We start from the raw sequence: 9767 nt of genomic DNA on the forward strand, positions 1-9767 counted from the left end.
TGCGTCGTGTAGTATACGTGGGGTAACGAGACGCGATTAACACCTCACGACCAGCTCCCGATCATCAATCGCTTGGTCGCGAGGGTGTCACCGCAGTTTGTCACACTGCGCACGCACAAACACAAATGTCAGCGAAAAAAAAGACGGAGCAGCACGGCAGTGCAGCGTGTGATCTGGACACAAGCGATGGAGGAACAACTTGTAGAACTATGGAAAGCTCATCCAAGCCTTTTCGATGTGGCCTCACAAAATTATCACGACACAACAACCTTGAAAATAGTTGGATCTACATTGCTGCTCAATCACAGCTGCCTGATCAATGTTTTTCATTAGCAATTTAGCAAAGTTGATGGTGGTGGTGTGTCTGTGTGAGTGAAAGACAGAGAGGGAGAGCGAGCGACAGAATTTCTATTATAACCTCCATTTTATGTATGCACAGTGTGAGCACTCAGGTCGTATCAGAGCATCGGGTCGTATAGTGTGAGACCCTGCATCGTGACCTATGAACTTCTAACCCCTGCGAGTCAATCGTACAGTTTGAGCAGGAGCTGAATCGCGCGACTGAAAAAAAATCACACAGTGTCTGCCCAGCATTAGCAGTTTCATGATTGAAGTAGCAGCAGGAGAGGCAGTCGCTTGTTAAGCTTAACGCAGGAATGCTTTACAAACATTCAGAGATGGACTTACACACTTGCTTTACTTCTCTCGGGGATAACTTTGTCGGAGATGAAATGCCGGGTTGCTAGCGAAGCTCCAAATGCTATCCAGACCACCGACAGATCCCGCATGCCACAGCCGCTCTATCACGTGATGCATACTGCTCCGACGTGCTAACGTTCTGAGGTGAGTTACGGCGTGTTGCAAGTTTTATGAGGTGCTTTCGTGATATTTAATGGATCGGATTACATTTTTTATTTTTCTCCGATATCCGATCCAGTAATTTAGGTCAGTATCGGACCGATACCGATACGTAATATCGGATCGGTCCATCTCTAATTTAGGGTATCAGCATCATTAACATCTTTAACTTTGCATCATTAGAAGTACAAAAACTTATGTTCCAAACTTTAAATATGTGTTTGCAGTTTCAGTTATAGTTAAAAATGAAATATATAAGGTAAGTTACCAAGATGTGGTACCTTGAGTTGGACAGGGTTTTAAGCCGTATGGAAGTAGTGATGTTATGACCTTTCTTTATGTTCACAGACTGTACAACACTACTGACACGGACAGATGACTTGTACGTGTTATTGTTCTTTACTCTGCTTTGGGTTGCACCTCTGTTTGCTTCTGCTTCTTTATTGTTATTTAGTATTTTTAAAACAACATTTGCTTCCTTAACAATGCTCTCAAGACTTTTTTTTAAGCAAACACTGTAGCAATCAGACCTGAATTCTTAGCCCCACTCTCGGCTGGAGTACCAGCTTACCTTTGCTGGGCGCCACACCCACCTCCCTGGAGAGGCCTTCACAGAAGTCGTGGCAAGCGGCTAGAGGGGCTGAGGTCTCCGGGGACTTTCCTGATCAAATATGGATCGGTTCCTAGACTTTCTACATCCTGGAGTTTCCTGAACCCTGTTCATTCCTGGCTGGTACTTGTTGCCGACTTGGATCAGGTGTCCTATCCCCATTGTTCCACTCCCCTTGATCTGCACTTGAAAGGTGGCAACCTTGGGAATCTGCAGCATCTTGCACAGATTTCACAGACCCAGTTCCCACAAGAATGGGTCTGGTGAACGCAAGGTCCACCCTGAACAAAAAGTAATTTTTTAGGTCACAGAGTTTGGACTTTTTCTGCATGACTGAAACATGAATCTCTCTGGGGGAGTGTTTTAACACACATATTTTAACCCCCGGAAGGGTGGCTGTGGCTACAATGTAGCTTGCCATCACCAGGGTGCAAAAGCGCCATAAATAAATAAAGAATATTCAATTCAAATCTACCTGATGTCGCACTCTAGTCCCGATGAACTATCCTATAATTAATTGTTTTAATAATTCTTTGATGACACAAACACACTTAACCAAAAATCCTATAAATCATTCACGGATATTGTAAATATGTCATAACTCATCCTTCTAAAATCTCCATAAATTTCATTGTTGATTTTTCAAACTCCAAGATTTGAAACATTAAAGTCTGCAATCTTCTTTTTGATTTTAACAACAAAATATTCAGTCTCACATCACTGACCTCCCAATTGTACAAATTCTGTGGATGCTAACAATGAGGAGTGCAGTTAGACACATTGGTCTTACTCAGAAATACATCCTGGCTTATGAGACAGTTCAATGGGTACTCTGACCCAGTGCTGCATAAAATGGCGAATACGGAGCGACGGAAATGCCAAAAAATACTTGAGGAGAATGAAGCTCCACATCATTATTCCCTTGTTTTACACCCAGAAATGTGTTCAATAAGATCCATCACTACAGGGTTCAGTTAAACACAGCTAGCAAATAATATGTTGCGAGAACTTTCCCATTACCTGTTTAAAATAATAATACTGAATAGTCTTTACTCACTCAAGAGTTGATCTACGTTGACTAATTTCCTCAGTGCAGTTTTTATTTTGTTACTGAAACGTAAGTCAACTAAACAACAGTAAAAATCCTTTGTTAATATATTTCTTATTCCAATATATATATTAGGGCTGCCACGATTAGTCGACTATCAAAATCGTCGACGGCTAATTTAATAGTCGACGCATCGTTTGAAGCTTTGTAAGATCCTGAAAGACGCACGCATAAGTAGGTTTTAAGAGTGTAATAACGGACTGAAACAGAAGATGGCAGCAATACATCTACGAGGATGCCAGCTTCCGTTAAACCCCGAAGTAGAAGAAGCAACCTCCGGTATCGTTGCTATGTTCAAATTCAGGGGCCGCATCCTTCGGAGGCTGCATTTGTAGTCCGATTACTTTACAGCGATGCGACGAAGGCTGTCCAAATTCAAGGACTCCTCCAAATGCGTCCTCCTTTTCCCCAGATTTGAAGGATAGGTCTGGTGTAAAACCTTTGTGGCCCAACCTATCCCAGCCAATTCCTGTTTCCAACAATGGTGGCAGCTACTTTTACTTTTTTTAATATTACACTTAATACTCTTTCTGGGTCACAAAATAAAATTTTAACATATTTTCAGGTGAGAAAGTATCTGTGTAAACTTCAAATATTTGCTCGTTTTATCAAGATATTACATACTTGCAAAACTGCTTTGACGTTTTCTGAGACGTCTGTTATCCACTAGCTCGATAGCTAGCTGGGAGCTCGAGGGTCACTAGAGCCGCCGAGAACGGCACAACTCCAGGCATATCATTTTCAGATCACCGCGGTCTTTCGCTACTCAGGTTAAACGTAAAATATAAGTCACTTAGATAATCTAAGTCACTTAGATAAGTCACTTACATATTATATATTATATATTATATAAAGTTATTAGATTAGATATAGATAAAATAAAACTTTATTAATCCCTCGGGAGGGTTCCTCCTTTGTTTTCACACAGCTGAATAAACGTCAAACAAAAAACTGATTAAACAGAAATGTGAGATGGTCGAGATAATACACCAGTGTCCTGTTATACTTTAGATAGCAAGAAGCAGACGGCTGAGTTTATTAAACTCCATTGAGACAGCGATGACGCAAATCTGAAGGCTAGACTGTCCAATTTCACAGCCGTTTACTTCTGGCCTACCGGACCTTCTGAGGACCCGGCCCACGTAGACCGCGAAGGCCGGGTCCTCAGGAGGATGCAGCCCATGAATTTGGACACGACCAGTGTTGCCAACATAGCAACTTTGTCGCTATATTTAGCGAGTTTTCAGACCTACTTAGGGATTTTTTTTCTAAAAAGCGACTAGCGACAAATCTGGCGACTTTTTCTGGTGTTATTGGAGACTTATTTATGACGACAGTCAGTTCTTCTTTTACTCTTATGCTGTTTTGTAGATCACAAGGTTTGAAAATATTTATAAACACACACACACCCACACACACACACACACACACACACACACACACACACACACACACACACACACACACACACACACACACACACACACACACAAAGTAACTCCACCAGAGTTATTTTATTGAATAAATCTTTAAAGGTTTCGTTTTTTTCAGCTGCAGTGCCAGTGATGCTCTAAGAGTAAAGGATAAATATAAAAACTCAAGTCTACGTGTAAACCTGATGTAAATATGCACTTTGTTTTAATATTGTATATTACGCTAATGTTTAAAAAGCAATAAAACTGCTGTAACATTTTCCCAGCTAACAGAAAAAAATCAAATAAAATAAAGTTTAGTGTAATCATTTCTTGCTAATAATCGGGAAAACGCAGAAATATTAGACTCTACTGGAAAACCGACGGACGCTCATGTTTGCACAAAAACCTCTGACAGATCTTCCAGGAATAGCGACACTATTTTTCGGAGAACTGACAGGAGAGTGGGTGGTGATTTCATACCTGCTGATCTCTAAGCGCCATACTCACCCAGATAAGAAGTGAATCATCTTCGTAGAAAACAAAACCTCGAAATTACCAGAATGAAACAAAATCCTACTTTCTAGTAAAGGCCTCAGATGCAGGTGTGCCACAAGTAAATCACAGTGCTTGTGGCATTAACAGTGTTAATCCATTAGTGCACAGTGCACTAATGGATTAACACTGTATCTGAGTGAAGAAGTTATAACGTGCATGCATTAGTTGTAGGGCTGAACATCCTCAAATCATATCCTCCAGAGACCCCGCCTGTTCATTATGTCCTCTGCAAATCACATAAAGTTACTCTGACAGATACTATTTACCTCAGTTCTCAGGAGGATACAAAAGTGTGTGCAGAACAATAACATTTAGCGAACCGTTTAATTTATTGTTTTCGTGTTAGTGGAGAAGTGTGACTACCGACCGCACAGCAGACTATGTGTCGTGTTAAAAACCATTTCTCTGGTCCCCTCCCCAATCAGACCAGGAGTGACATGTTCAGCCAGATGTTCTCCTTAAATTGCTGGCTGTCTGAGTGGTGTCCCAGAAACGATGTGGGCTTCATAGATAATTGGCAAACCTTCTGGAGGAAACCTGGTCTTGTTAGGAGAGACGGCATCCATCCCACTTTAGATGGAGCAGCTCTCATTTCTAGAAATATGGACAAATTTATTAAACCCCCCAAAATATGACTATCCAGAGTTGGGACCAGGAAGCAGAGTTGCAGTCTTACACGCCTCTCTGCATCTTCTCTCCTCCTGCTACCCCCCCTCAAAAACCCATCTCCATAGAGACTGTGTCAGCTCCCAAACAGACAAAAAACAACCAAAAACCAGAAACAAACAACTTAAACATAAACAATTACAAAGAAAGAACAATACAGTATCCACATCTGAACCAAAGAGTAAAACGTGTGAAATGTGGATTATTAAACATTAGGTCTCTCTCCTCCAAGTCTCTGTTAGTACATGACTTAATAATTGATCAACAAATCGATTTACTGTGCCTTACAGAAACCTGGTTGCAGCAGGATGATTATGTTAGTTTGAATGAATCAACACCCCCGAGTCATTCTAACTACCAGAAACCTCGAAGCACAGGCCGAGGGGGCGGTGTGGCAGCAATTTTTCACACCAGCCTATTAATTAATGAAAGACCAAGACAGACTTTTAATTCACTTGAAAGCCTGAAAGCTTAGCCTCAGAAACCAGTCTTACTTGTTATCATCTATCGTCCACCTGGGCCTTACACAGAGTTTCTGTCTGATTTCTCAGACTTTTTATCTGATTTAGTTCTGAGCTCAGATAAAATAATTATTGTGGGTGATTTTAACATCCATGTAGATGCTAAAAATGACAGCCTCAACATGGCCTTTAATCTGTTATTAGACTCAATTGGTTTCTCTCAAAATGTAAAAGAACCCACCCACCACTTTAATCACACTCTAGATCTTGTTTTTAACATATGGCATAGAAACTGAACATTTAACAGTGTTTCCTGAAAACCCTCTCCTGTCTGATCATTTCCTGATAACATTTACATTTACAATAACTGATTACACAGCAGTGGAGAGATTATCACAGTAGATGTCTTTCTGAAAGCGCTGTAACTAAGTTTAAGAATATAATCCACCCACTGTTATCATCTTCAATGCCCTGTACCAACATAGAGCAGAGCAGCTACCTGAACGCTACTCCAACAGAGGTCGACCATCTTGTTAATAATTTTACCTCCTCACTACGTACAACTCTGGATACTGTAGCTCCAATGAAAACTAAGGTCTCTAATCAGAAGTACCTGACTCCGTGGTATAATTCTCTTTGAACACAAGAACACAAGAAAGTTGTATTTTCACTGCTGTTTTATTTAAAGTGGGTGTTCAGTAGGGTGTACATATTGTGCAGCACACTCCTGTTAAAAGTGAGTTCTTTTGTCCCACCCTGGCCAAGTGCTACTCATAACATGAAGCAACTTGTGAATTAGGTTCTTTTTATTGAACATATTTTCTGTGAGTGAATGATATCCAAAAAAATTACCTTGAGCTAATGGCCAGAAAGGTTCTGAAACTAAGTAATACTACTCAACAAACCGTGAATATTAAAAGCATAAAGCTTTCTTATTGAAGACCAAGCCAAATCATTAAAATAGAGTTAATAAAATTAAACTACTGACTTAAAATGCAAAATCAGAAGTTAAATGGCCTGTATTTGTATAGCGTTTTACTAGTCCCGAAGGACCCCAAAGCGCTTTACATATCCAGTCATCCACACACAGGTGATGGCAGCTACATTGTAGCCACAGCCACCCTGGGGCGCACTGACAGAGGCAAGGCTGCCAAACACTGGTGCCACCGGGCCCTCTGACCACCACCAGTAGGCAACAGGTGAAGTGTCTCGCCCAAGGACACAACAACCGAGACTGTCTAAGCCAGGGCTCGAACCGGCAACCTTCCGATTACAAGGCGAACTCCCAACTCTTGAGCCACGATCGTTAAGTTAAAAGGTTCCTTGAGACATGAAAACAAAATACAACCAACATACAAACACTAAGCTACAAAGAGAGTAAAGAGACTGGAAAACAATGTTTGCGTGTGAGACCAAATTTTTTTCATGTATAAAAATCAAAGCTTCACACACACTACCTTCCTCAACATCGTCGTCAAGAATCATTTTGGCAAACACTGTGACGTTACACTGTTTCCTTCCTGTCATATTTTCAAGGGAAGACTGTGCAGCAACAATGGCAACAAAGTGACTCATGACACTTGATTTCTTCCTGGCTTCTGTTTGGCCACAGCAATATGTGGTACTCATATAAAATGTTGTGATATGGATAGGTAGTGTGAGTATTGTAATTTCACAAAACATATAATCATATGGAAGCATATTTCTGTCAATACAGTTAACGCTTAAATTTAAAAAACAAAAAACAAACAAAAGCAAACACTAAAATAGAACCAAATCAAACATGCTGATCTACCTGCTGTGGTGACCCGTCAGAATAATCCCTCACAAAATATGTGGGTATTCTTAAACTTCAGTAGAAACTCAATTATTCAAGTACAGTCGATTTACAAATAAAGGACTAGTCATAAGTGGCACTCATACTGTCATGGTCCTGGGTCGGTGACCCAGTGCTTTAAGTTTATTATTATCATTTTCTAGTTTATTATTATGATGATTATTATTGTTTGAGTTCTCTTCGTCACTGTCTGTATATGGTGTCACCCCGTCTGTTTGTGAATCTGTCTGTTCAGTTCAGCTTCTTGTCTGGTTCCCTTTGTTTTATTGTGAAGGTCTGTGTCTTATGTGAGTGTGATCAGATTACGTTTCCCCTGTCTCGTCAGCTGTGATTTCTCCCAGGTGTGTTCCCCTCCTGTCTCTCATCCCCTGATTACCGGTGTGTGTATTTAAGCCCTGTGTGTTCTCCTGCCTGTTGTCAGATTGTCTGTGTTACGCCGAGGTTCACGGTGTCCTGGTCGGCGGCTGCGGCTCATCCCTTTTTGTATCATCCCAGGTTTGTTGTTTAGTTTTCCCAGTTCAGGTTTCTTTAGTTTATTGTTCCCTGTTGCCTGGGCCCTATTTCAGGAAGCCGGTTTAGTGCAAACTCTGAGTAAGTATACCCTGAGTTAACGAAAACTCTGGGTTTTCGGTTTCACAAAGCGAGTTTAGATTAATCCTGAGTGAGTTACTATGACGACACACTCCGTGAAGCTAACCTGCCCCCTAGCAGGTTTACTTCAACTAACCCTGACTTTCTCCGCCTCTTTGTCGGAAACCTGACTGTAGGAAGTGTCAGACATGGCGTGCCCCTTCCTTGAAGAGCCAGTAGATGTTGAAGCCCAAATTCTCCGCAGAGCTCTCCGCCGGGAGAGAGTGATCAGAGCTCGTTTGGACATTTTATCATTTCCTGATGATTTTCTGTGTGAACGTTACCGTTTTTCAGCACAATCTATAATTTATTTGAATAACATCCTCAGGCCTAATATTGCTCATGTGACACATCGTGGACATCCTCAGTTCTGTACATATTATTTGTATTGCACTTCGGTTTTTTGCAAACGGGAGCTTTCTGTATAATATTGGTGACGCTGAGCACGTTTCCAAGGCTACCGTCTGTCGGGCAGTCAGGAATGTTACAGTTGCACTGAAACGTCTCCTGTACCCGTCTGTGGTGTTCCCCGGTCATAGACCCACAAGATTTATCAAAGAGGGATGCCACAAAATTGCAGGTATCAGGATGAACGAAACTTGATTCATGATGTGGTGATACTTGAACTACTACTTAAATTTTACATTTATTCTCACGGTTCCCAGGCGTGATTGGCTGTATAGATGGCACTCACATTCCAATCATTGCTCCTTCAGTAAATGAAGGAGACTATGTGAACAGGAAGTCTTTCCACAGCATTAATGTACAGGTACATAGTTCCCTGTAGCATTTCAAACTAACAAATTATTTCATTATAGTAATGGATGCTAATTTGTGTTCTCTGCACTGTGAAGATCATATGTGATGCTGCCAACATTATCACAAATGTGGAAGCCAACTGCTCAGCCTCTGTGAGTGGTGGTGGTGGAGGACCCCCACCTGTTTTTCGGGCCTCCGCTTTTTTTCTGTTGGCTATAACGGGTCACATTTGAGCATACAGAGTAAGCAACTACTTGTAATGTGCTCAGATAATTTCAATAAGTGCTTACAGAGGGGAAATTAATGTAGCCTCTAACTGCAATTGATTGACATCGGACAAACAGACCAAGCACTATGGCTCATAATACAATTACACCTCACCTCTTTGGACTATATTTTTATATTTCATTTTTACTTGCTGCCAGGAACGTTTGGGGCCTGTTGGGTTGCACCTGCGCTCACATCACATCACAAAATAAAATGTATAACATAAAAAATAAAATCAAATATAATAAAATAACGTGTTAAATGGGTGTAAATCCCTAGATCAATGTTTAAATTAACACTCACGCATTGACTCTGTCGGCTATGTTTTGCCATGCATGCTCCCTTTCTTTTGCAGCTGTGGCTGTGTTACTTTTTTCCCGCGGAATTTGCATGTTATCGGCATATGCTGCCATCAGAATTTCGGCCTCAAGCGCTGTGAAATACATTGACCGCGCCTTCTTTCCCTCCGTCTCCATGGTGACTCGCTTAATCTGTGCTCCACTAATCAGGGCTTTATGCATCCTCGTGCGCGCGCTTAACTTGGGGTTAAAGCAACTCCACGTTGACTGAACTAATTGTTATCAGCCTTTCTGAAACCGAA

The sequence above is a fragment of the Maylandia zebra genome, linkage group LG5 (assembly GCF_041146795.1).
Source record: "Maylandia zebra isolate NMK-2024a linkage group LG5, Mzebra_GT3a, whole genome shotgun sequence".
NCBI classification, from domain to species: domain Eukaryota; kingdom Metazoa; phylum Chordata; class Actinopteri; order Cichliformes; family Cichlidae; genus Maylandia; species Maylandia zebra.